General features: G+C 40.1%; 1 pseudogene; it reads left to right on the top strand.

Moving 5' to 3' along the window:
* The first annotated feature begins 2,051 nt into the window (after nucleotides 1–2,051).
* Nucleotides 2,052–3,474, top strand: LOC110589378 (annotated as a pseudogene).
* The last annotated feature ends 7,929 nt before the right edge of the window (nucleotides 3,475–11,403 follow it).

Here is an 11,403-nt window from a genome sequence, read left to right as displayed (position 1 = left end):
ATAGAGTGTATGTCATATGTCTTGGAAGATGAGACGGAAAAGGGACTGTGGAGGATGTTGAAAATTATAGATGACTTGGACCTTGATCTGGAGAAGTGGGGAGTGTTGAGGTGGAGACAGTTTTCCTGTCTGTCACCTCAAATTTCTAGACAGGCTCACATCTAGGGAAGGAGTGTGATTCCTTTTTCTTTTCCATATATTCACCCCTGCCTATGGCTCCTCCCAACAAGAGAAAATTAATTGTAAATTTAATTGGTAGAGCTTATAGCATTCAACTAATCTGTTTTTCCTAGTGGGCTGCTGAGCCTCACAGAATTCAGGCCTCAGACTGCCTCCTATCATTTCTTGTTCCTGACCAGTGGGCCCTATTCCACTTCCTCTTCCTACTTCCTGTGTCCATGTGATAATTCCCCAGAGCCCAGCACCTAGGAATAAACTAAGACAGCTCCAACCCAGTCTGACTCCAACCTAGACTGGCTCAACCCAACCATCCAGGGTCAAGGGGAAAATAATAGATGTCTCATTCTACTTCTCGGTTCAACCATGTTCCCAAACTCAGTTCTATATGAGAAGCCCTCTCTGGGAAGAGGAACTGGGGTTAATATTAGCTATTAATAAGAAGAAGCACTTCATTTCCTATTTAGATACTATCCTGTGACACCTTCCTATATTGCTCTTACTTTCCCTTTTGAGTGGGCCAAACCATTCTCCCAAGGGACGACCTATGCACCAACCATTGTAATGCCCATTGTTCTTTCACTGTACACCAGGAGAGAAGGTGTCCATCACTTCCTTGTCCTGTGGTTCCTTCAGGCAGCAATGCTGTTAAGTAGAACTGGGAAGCAATATGGGTATGCAACTGCATGAAATTTCTAATATCTACCCTGATTTCTATGAAAGTGGTAAAAAAATAAACAGACTATGAGATATACCCAAGAACCCTATGATCACAGAGGCTCCATTTAACTGTTCACAGAACTTATGTTCTTCCCTTTAACCTCATTCTTCATATCTGTGGATAAACTGTTCTCAAATCTGTCCCTGGAATTACCACCAGGACAATACCTGTAATAACTATTCATTTGCATTTGGGCATTTTTCTCATGATAATTTTGGTAATGTGCCATCAGATATGTAGAAGCACCTCTACTCTCAATTTTCATAGTGTTCTCACATTAATGTGTAGATACACAATTCAAAAATTATGCAGATCTCTTTCCTTATTTATTTTTCCATAATGTCTTGTAATCTCCACCCCTTTACTCTGTATTTAAAAACTTCACCCATTGTATTTCTTCTTAGTAACCCTGGTACATTTCCCCTTTCAACTCAGAATTTTCAGTCGAATCAATACTAACTTCTCAGCAACCCCAATCTACCTTCCTAAATATCTTAGCTTTCTCCAAAAAGGGCCACTTGTGATATCTATTCTTTTTGTCTTTTTCCTCTCATATACATTGCAAAAATAATATGGCACTAAAGAATTGTAAACACTCCATTATAATTATCTCTCCCTTAAAGCAATTAAAATATTAACTGCCCCAACCCCTTCTTCCAAACAGTGACATCCTCTTACAGAACTTTCTGCCACATCAAAAGCAATATTTTTTTTAATTCCATAGCTTCGATCTATTTCTTTATCCCATTGTTCTGAATAATGAACATATTGTCATTGCCCAGACTACTTTTAATTATTGGACCACCTCTTCCAAACTTAAGCTTTCTTGATTCTTGGATACCTAGGAGCTGAAAGGTAAACTTTCTTGTTTTCATTTCATTTCAACACCCTCCAGAGTGTGAAGAGAAGATGGGACTCTCTGGTGGTATTTGTGAGTGCTGCTCTTTTCCTGCTGATGATTATGAGTCTGAGGCTGCTTATGATCCCTATGCTTGCCAGGGCAATTATGATATGCACACAGGAGATCCAAAGCAGGATCTGGCTTATGAACATTAGTATGAACATTAGACCTATCAGGTGATCCTCAAAGTAATCAAAAACTTCATCTAGTATTTCCACAAAGCCATCTCCGATCTGATTGACCAGAAGGTGTATGAGTTGCAGGCCAGCCATGTGTCCAGTAATGTCATTGACCAAAAGTTGTATGAGATCGAGGACATCTGTGACAGCTGAACCAAGCTGACTGAAAGATCTTCAAGAATACACCCTGGCCTGAGACTGAAGCCCTTGTTCCACAGGTTGGCAACAGTGCTGTCTTCCTGATTTTGTACAAAGAATTATATTACAGGCAGGTATACGCCAATGTCAGTGAGGGACCCTCCTTGGAGCAGGGGTCTGAATCCTATTACAACTACTTCAATCTCTTCAAAGACATTCTTAATACTGATGGTCCTGTTCCCCTTGAACTACCCAATCTGTGGTTCTGGGATAACATCAATGAGTTCATCTATCAGTTTCAGTCTTTCAGTCAGTACCGCTGTAAGACTGACAAGAAGTCAGAGGAGGAGATTGACTTCCTTTGTTCTAATTCCAAAATCTGGAATGTTTATAGTGCCCTCAATGTTCTTCACTTCTTGGTAGACAAGTCCAACATTAACTGACAGTTGGAGGGATACACAAGTGGAGGTGACTCTGAGAGTGTGGCTGGGGAGTATGGACAACACTCCTTATATAAGAAGTCTGGCTACTTCAGCCTGGTGGGTCTTCTGTATCTGCATTCCCTATTGGGATTTTACCACCAGGTCATCAAGGTGCTGGAGAATATCAAACTGAACAAGAAGAGCATGTATTTTTGTGTGCCTAAGTGCCAGGTCACCACATACTATAACATCAGTTTTACATATTTGATAATGTGTTCCTACCAGGATGCTATCCGGATCATTTCCAACATCCTCTTCTATATACAGAGGACCCAAGAGCATGTTTCAGAGGACCACATATAAGTATGAGATGATTAACAAGTAGAATAAGCAGATGCATGTGCTGCTAGCCATCATCCTCACTATGTACCCCATGCAAATTGACAAGAGCATTCACCTCCTGCTATGGGAGAAATACAGAACCACAGGTCTATGAGGAAATTTTAAGATACTCCTGTCCCAAATTACTGTCACCTGTAATGCCCAACTATGGCCATGTGCGCCCCAACTACACAAGGAACCTTCTTGGAGCAGATGAAGGTGTTTTCTGATGAAGTGCAGGAGCAGGCTTCCTCAAGCTCTACACCACCATGCCTATGGACAAGCTGGCTGGGTTCCTGGACCTCACAGAGTGGGAGTTCCATGTCAGCTCCTTGTCTTCAAACACAAAATGAAGAACCTGTTGTGGACCAGGGTCATCTCTGCCCTAGATAGCAAATTTCAGTCAGCCTCTGAGGTTTAATTCTGCATTGGTAAGGACATGATCTATATTGCAGACACCAAGGGTGCCAGCCCTATGGGGATTTCTTCATCTGGAAAATACACAAATCTGAGGAGCTCAGTCAAACTCTGAAGAAGATGGGGCAGAGACCCTGAGTTACATTCACATTCTTGTTAGGAACCTATTTTGATGTCTTTGTAGGTGGGGTGTACTTTTTTACCATGAGCCCTTACCTAGATCAGACATCAGCCATTCCACTGAGTTGAAGTTTATTTGAATTAAGGACTGAAATGTTTTAAATAGGCCTCAGTAAAGGGTCTTCTTCGGAAAAAGAGAGAGAGAATATGGGAAATGTATTGCCCTAGAACTATACCTGCCACGCTCTCTAGCTTGAGCAGCCCTAACATCTGTTTGCATTTTCCCTGTGGTCAAGGACCCAGGTCTCTGCTGCTGCCATCTCTCCTGCTACTGACTTCAGGTCCTGATGAATCAGCTGGTCTTGATCCTTCAGTATCTCTTGAGCATGTCACATTAGTGCACTGCTCATTCCCATACTGTATACCATCTGTTTAGGGGTCACTGGTCATCCCTGATATATGAAACACCAAAAGACTCTCCTGGAACCATGCATGTCAGATCCAGAAACATATGGGAATTGATATCCATGGGAGCAAAAATATGACCAACTGCATACAGGCTGAGAATGAGCTCCTCTTTCTTTCTTTGCTCCCTATCTCTAATGGCTGGATTGGAGAGGCAAGAGATCTCTATGGCCACCCAAAAGACTACTGCATGACCCTTTGGTCATCTTGTTACAAAATGTGGTCAGCTTGGGAATATATTACCTTAATTTGTGTTTTTTTTTTAATTTAAGTTCAATTAGCAAACATAGTACATCATTAGTTTCAGATATAGAGTTCAATAATTTATCAGTGGCATATAACACCCAGTGGTCATCACATCACGTGCCCTCAATGCTAATCACCAAATTACCCCATCCACCCACCCACCAACCCTCCAGCAACCCTCAGTTTGCTTCCTGTAGTTAAGAGTCTCTCATGGTTTTTCTCCCTTTCTGATGACTTCCCATTTTTTGCCTCCATTCCCCATCCTCCTCTGTGCTGTTTCTTATTTTCCACATATGAGTGAAACCATATAATTGTCTTTCTCTGATTGGCTTATTTCACACAACTTAATATCTACCAGTTCCATCCATGTAGATGTAAATAGTAACTATTCATCCTTTCTGATGGCTGAATAATATTCAATTGTATATATGAACCACATCTTCTTTATCCATTCAACTGTCAGTGGACATCTCAGCTCTTTCCACAGTTTGGCTATTGTGGACATTGCTGCTATAAACACTGGGGTGCAGGTGTTCCTTCAATCATTAAATTTTTATCTTTGAGGTAAATATTTAGTAGTACAATTGCTGGGTCATAGGGTAGCTCTACTTTTAACTTCTTGAGGAGTCTCCATACTGTTTTCCAGAGTGGCTATACCAGCTAAGTTCTACATTCCCACCAACAGTGTAAGAGGGTTCCCCTTTCTCCACATCCTTGCCAACACTTGTTGTTTCCTGTCTTGTTAATTTTAGCCATTCTGACTGGTGTGAGGCTGTATCTCATTGTGGTTTTGATTTGTATATCCTTGATGGCAAGTGATGTGGAGCATTTTTTCATGTGTCTATTGGCCATTTGGATGTCTTCTTTAGAGAAATGTCTGTTCATGTCTTCTGCCTATTTCTTGATTGGATTATTTGTTTTTTGGGTGTTGAGTTTGAGAAGTTCTTTATAGATCTTGGATACCAGCCCTTTATCTGTTATGTTATTTGCAAATATCTTCTACTATTCCGTGGGTTGTCTTTTCATTTTTTGACTGTTTCCTTTGCTGTGCATAACCTTTTTATCTTGATGAAGTCCCAATAGTTCATTTTTGTTTTTCTTTCCCTTGCCTTTTGAGATGTGTCTTACAAGAAGTTGCTGTGGCCTAGGTCAAAGAGGTTACTGCCTGTGTTCTTCTCTAGGATTTTGATGGATTCCTATCTCACATTTAAGTCTTTTATTCATTTTGAGTTTATCTTTTTGTATGGTGTAAGAAAGTGGTCCAGTTTCATTCTTCTATGTGTGGCTGTCCAATTCTCCCAGCACCATGTATTGAAGATACTGTCCTTTTCCCATTGGGTATTCTTTCCTGCTTTGTCAAAGATTAGTTGACCATAGAGTTGAGGGTCCATTTCTGGGTTCTCTGTTGTGTTCCATTGATCTATGTGTCTGTTTTTGTGCCAGTACCATACTGTCTTGATGATTACAGCTTTGTAATATAGCTTAAAGTCTGGCATTGGGATGCCTCCAGCTTTGGTTTTCTTTTTCAACATTCCTCTGGCTATTTGGGGTCTTTTGCTGATTCCATACAATTTTTAGGATTGTTTGTTCCAGCTCTGTGAAAAATGTCAATGGTATTTTGATAGGCATGGCATTGAAGGTGTAGATTGCTCTGGATAGCATAGACATTTGAAAATGTTTATTCTTCCAATCCATGAGCATGGAATGTTCTTCCATTTCTTTGTGTCTTCCTCAATTTCTTTCATAAGTGTTCTGTAGTTTTTAGAGTACAGATCCTTTACTCTTTAGTTAGGTTTATTCCTCGGTATCTTATGGTTTTTGGTGCAATAGTAAATAGGATCAATTCCTTAATTTCTCTTTCCTCTCTCTCATTGTTAGTGTATAGAAATGCAACTGATTTCTGTGTATTGATTTTATATCCTGCCACATTGCTGAATTCCTGTATGAGTTCTAGCAATTTTGGGGTGGAGTCTTTTGGTTTTCCACATAAAGTATCATGTCATCTATGAAGAGTGAATTTGACTTCTTTCCCAATTTGAATGCCTTTTATGTCTTTTTGTTGTCTGATTGCTGAGGCTAGGACTTCTAGCACTACGATGAAAACAGAGGTGAGAGTGGGCATCCCTGTCGTGTTCCTGACCTTAAGGGAAAAGCTCTCAGTTTCTCCTCATTGAGAATGATATTCGCTGTGGGCTTTTCATAGATGGCTTTTATGATAGTGAGGTATGTTCCCTCTACCCCTACACTGTGGGGAGTTTTAATCAAGAAAGGATGCTGTACTTTGTCAAATGCTTTTTCTGCATCAATTGAGAGGATCTTGTCCTTTCTTTTATTTTGTGATGTATCATGTTGATTGATTTGCGAATGTTGAACGACCCTTGCAGCTCAGGAAAAAAATCCCACTTGGTCGTGGTGAATAATCCTTTTAACGTACTGTTGGATCCTATTGGCTAGGATCTTGGTGAGAATTTTAGCCTCCATGTTCATCAGGGATACTGGTCTGTGATTCACCTTTTTGATGGGGTCTTTGTCTGGTTTTGGGATCAAGGTAATACTGGCCTCATAGAACGAGTTTGGAAGTTTTCCTTCCATTTCTATTTTTTGAAAGAGCTTCAGAAGAATAGATATTAGTTCTTCTTTAGATGTTTGGTAGAATTCCCCCTGGGAAGACATCTGGCCCTGGACTCTTGTTTGTTGGGAGATTTTTGATGACTGCTTCAATTTTCTTGCTGGTTATGCATCTGTTCAGGTTTTCCGTTTCTTTGTGTTTCAGTCTTGGTAGTTCATAAGTTTCCAGGAATGCATCCATTTCTTCCAGATTGCTTAATTTATTGGCATATAGTTGCTCACAATGTGTTCTTAAAATTCTCTGTATTTCCTTGGTGTTGGTCGTGATCTCTCCCCTTTCTTTCATGATTTTATTAATTTGGGTACTTTCTCTTTTCTTTTGGATAAGTCTGGCCAGAACTTTATTGATCTTATTAATTCTTTCAAAGAACAAGCTTCTAGTTTCATTGATCTGTTCTACTGTTCTTCTGGTTTCTATTTTATTGATTTCTGCTCTAATCTTTATTATTTCTCTTCTCTTGCTTGGTTTAAGATTTATTTGCTCTTTTTCTCCAGCTCCTTTAGGTGTAAGGTTATCTTGCATATTGGGTTTTTTCTAATTTTTTGAGAGAGGCTTGTATTGCTATGTATTACCCCCTTAGGACCACCTTTGCTGTATCCCAGAGGTCTTGAACTGATGTGTTTTCATTCTCATTAGTTTCCATGAATATTTTAAGTTCTTCTTTAATTTCCTGGTTGACCTGTTCAGTCTTTACTAGGATGCTCTTTAACCTCCAAGTGTTTGAGTTCCTTCCAAATTTCCTCTTGTGATTGAGTTCCAGTTTCAAAGCATTGTGGTCTGAGAATATGCAGGGAATAATCCCAATCTTTTGGTACTGGTTGAGACCTGATTTATGACACAATATGTGATCTATTCTGGAGAATGTTCCATGGGCACTTGAGAAGAATGTGTATTCTGTTGCCTTAGGAGGGAATGCTCTGTGTATATCTGTGAAGTCCGTCTGGTCCAATATGTCATTCAAAGCCCTCATTTCTTTGTTGCTCATCTGCTTAGATGATCTGTCCATTGCTGTGAGTTGGGTGTTGAAGTCCCCTACTATTATTGTATAATTATCAGTGTGTTTCTTTAATTTGGTTATTAATTGGTTTCTATAATTGGGTGTTCGCAAGTTAGGAGCATAAATGTTTATAATTGTTAGATCTTCTTGTTGGATAGACCCTTTAAGTATTATATAGTGTCCCCCTTCATCCCTTACTACAGCCTTTGGTTTAAAATCTAATTTGTCTGCAGGAGGACTTCTACCTCATCTTTCTTTTGATATCCATTAGCATGATAAATGGTTCTCCACTTCCTCATGTTCAATCTGGAGATGTCTTTAGGTTCCAAATGAGTCTCTTGTAGACAGCATATGGATGGGTCCTGCTTTTTTAATCTAATCTGATACCCTGTGTCTTTTGATTGGAGCATTCAGCCCACTTACATATAGAGTAACCACTGAAAGATATGAATTTAGTGCCATTGTATTGCCTGTAAAGTCCCTTTTTCTGTAGATTGTTTCTTTCTGGTCTGTGTGAATTTTGGGCTCTGTCTTTGCTTATAGGCTCCACTTTAACATTTCTTGCAGGGCTGGTTTAGTGATCACAAATTCTTTTAGTTTCTCTTTGTCCTGGAAGCTCTTTATCTCTCCTTCCATTCTGAATGACAGCCTTGCTGGATAATATATTCTTGGCTGCATGTTTTTCTCATTTAGCACCCTAAATATATCATGCCAGGCCTTCTAGCCTGCTCGGTCTCTGTGGATAGGTCTGCTGTCAGTCTAATGTTTCTACCCTTGTAGTTTAAGGACCTCTTGCTTTGAGCTGCTTTCAGGATTTTCTCTTTATCTCTGAAATCTGCAAGCTTCACTATTATATGTCATGGTGTTGATCTATTTTTATTGATTTTGAGGGGGGTTCTACCTCTTGGACTTGAATGCCTGTTTCCTTCCCCAGATTAGGGAAGTTCTCAGCTACTATTTCCTCAAATATACCTTCTGTCCCTCTCTCTGTTTCTTCTTCCTCTGGGACCCCAATAATCCTAATATTATTTCACTTTATGGTATCACTGATTTCTTGAAGACTCCCCTTATGGTCCATTATTTGTTTTTCTCTCTTTTCCTCAGCTTCCTTCCTTTCCATCAACTTGTCTTCTATGTCACTTGCTCTCTCTTCTGCCTCATTTACCCTGGGTGTTAGAGCATCCAATTTAGATTGCAAATTAGTTAAAACATTTTTAATTTTGGCCTGATTAGATTTTATTTCTGCACTGAGATTCTCTAGTGTCTTTTATGCTTTTTTTCCAAGCCCAGCTAGTAACTTTATAATCGTTATCCTGAATTCCAGCTCTCACATTTTACTTATATCCATATTGATTAGATCTGTGGCAGAGAGTATTACCTCTGATTCTTTCTTTTGTTTTGAATTCCTCCTTCTTGTCCTTTTCCCAGGGAAGAAGAGAACAAAATAAAAAATATCAACCATGACCCAAGAAAAATACACACTAGACAAATCCAATGAGGTCAGAAACCAAAAGAGAAAGGAAAAAGAAAAAGAAAGGAAAAGAAGGGAGAGAGAATATAATCTCCCAGGTGGACAAAACACGGTGATCCACTTGGTCCTGGGTGTATTTTGGTTTGTTTGTTAGAGGATACTAAATCCCAAAATTGTAAAGAAAGCAAAATTTATATACATACAAAAATAAAATTGAATACAGTGAAAGGAAGCCAAAAATGAAGAATATATCTATAAAATGTAAATGTAAAAATGAAAGTTAAAAAAAGACTTTTAAAAAGTTGATAAAATAGGGGCGCCTGGGTGGCTCAGTTGGTTAAGCGACTGCCTTCGGCTCAGGTCATGATCCTGGAGTCCCGGGATCGAGTCCCACATCGGGCTCCCTGCTCGGCAGGGAGTCTGCTTCTCCCTCTGACCCTCCTCCCTCTCATGCTCTCTGTCTCTCTCATTCTCTCTGTCTCAAATAAATAAATGAAATCTTTTTTAAAAAAATTGATAAAATAAGAAACTAGTTTAAAAGGAAAAAAAAAAAGAAAGAAAAGGAAAAATTTAAACTGAAAGATAAACAAATCATGAGGAAAAACCTCAAATTCTATGTAGTATTTTTCCCTAGTTCTGGAGTTTTGCAGTCCTGTGTGCTCCATAATCTCGGTATTCATGTGTTGTTCTAGCTGGTCTTCTGGGGAGGGACATGCTGCACTGATTCTCAGGTGTTTTTGCCTGGGCAGAGTGGCACTGCCCCTTGCCATGGGGCTGGGCTCAGTGTAAGTTGCTTCTGATTGCTCTATGTGGCTTTTGTTTCCTGAAGGCTTTCCATGCCACTTTAGAGGATGAAAATAAAAATGGCCAAGCCCTGAGCCCCAGTCCTGGAGCTAAAATATTGTGGCCCCCCTCTCTTCAGTAAACTCTCAGTTTTGTGTGTGCCAACTTGCAGACTCTTGAGGTACATGCCCACACTGCCCCTCCCTGGGGAAGGCGGATGGTCACCATATTTCTGCCCTTTGCAGGGCCCCTGCATGGAGACTGACCACCCCACTGTGCCGTGGTTTGTGGTTTATGGTGAAATGAGCTGAGAGCCCCCTCCTGGGTTCACTGACTATAACCAGTTTCTGTTCTCCAATGCTTGCAAACTGCTGACTCAAGCACCCCCATTCTTTCTATGACCCTGAGGATCCTGACACCACACTGTCCAACCTAGGATTCTGCCCCAATTCACCACCTGAGCACCTTTCAGTCAGAGATGTCTCTCACTGGAGCAGAAATCTAACAGTTCCAATTTTGCACTCAGAGGCTATATCACTTTCCGGTACCTGGCTTTCAGAGGCTCCCTCCCCCTGCAGTATATTGCTTCAGATTCATTTCTCCACACATCCTACCTTTCAAAAAGTGGTTGCTTTTCTGTTTGTAGAATTTCAGCAATTCTTTTCTTACATCTCAGGTGTGCAGAATGATTTGATAGTTAGCGAACCAAATGCAAGGGACCAGATGAAATAAGGTCCCCTACTCTTCCACCATCTTCTACCTTATCTTTGTCATCCTGCCTTCTATGATTTTTATCTTTTTATCTTCCTCCTCACCTGTGACTGCTCTCTAGTGAAGTATTAACACAAAAGATTCCCATCTGTTTTCTAGGAAACTCAGGCTAAGGAAGGAGCCACAACAACCACTGGAGATTTTACTCTTCTACTTGTATTTTTACATTATTCTTACAGTAGTCACCAATATATTGTGTAAGTGCCTTCATGCCACATCCCTAATGACACTTCCTCTAGGACTACTCTAATTTACCCTCAGATTGGACCTTAAATGAGGAGCATAATCACCCCAAAGGAACCTTTGCCATATATCAAGTCTAACCTAGGGGTCTTCCATGTTGCATTTTGCAGATAAACCCATCTTGTCCTTCTGCATTGACATGAAAGCCTTATTTAGGATCATGACTCCAATTTCCAGGAGAGCTACAAGAGAGGCTTCGTTTCTCCCAAAGCAATTCAACGGTAACCTCACATCCCTGATAATTATGTCAGAATTGGGGCACAACTTGACCTAAATTCACACAACTCTCTATAAAAGGGTCTGTATATCCAATGTGTGTCCAGTGTGAGTACTGAAGGCTCT

Source organism: Neomonachus schauinslandi, chromosome 6 (genome assembly GCF_002201575.2).
Source record: "Neomonachus schauinslandi chromosome 6, ASM220157v2, whole genome shotgun sequence".
Lineage (NCBI taxonomy): Eukaryota > Metazoa > Chordata > Mammalia > Carnivora > Phocidae > Neomonachus > Neomonachus schauinslandi.
Note: the sequence above shows the minus strand (reverse complement) of the source record. Positions and strands in the feature narration are given on the sequence as shown.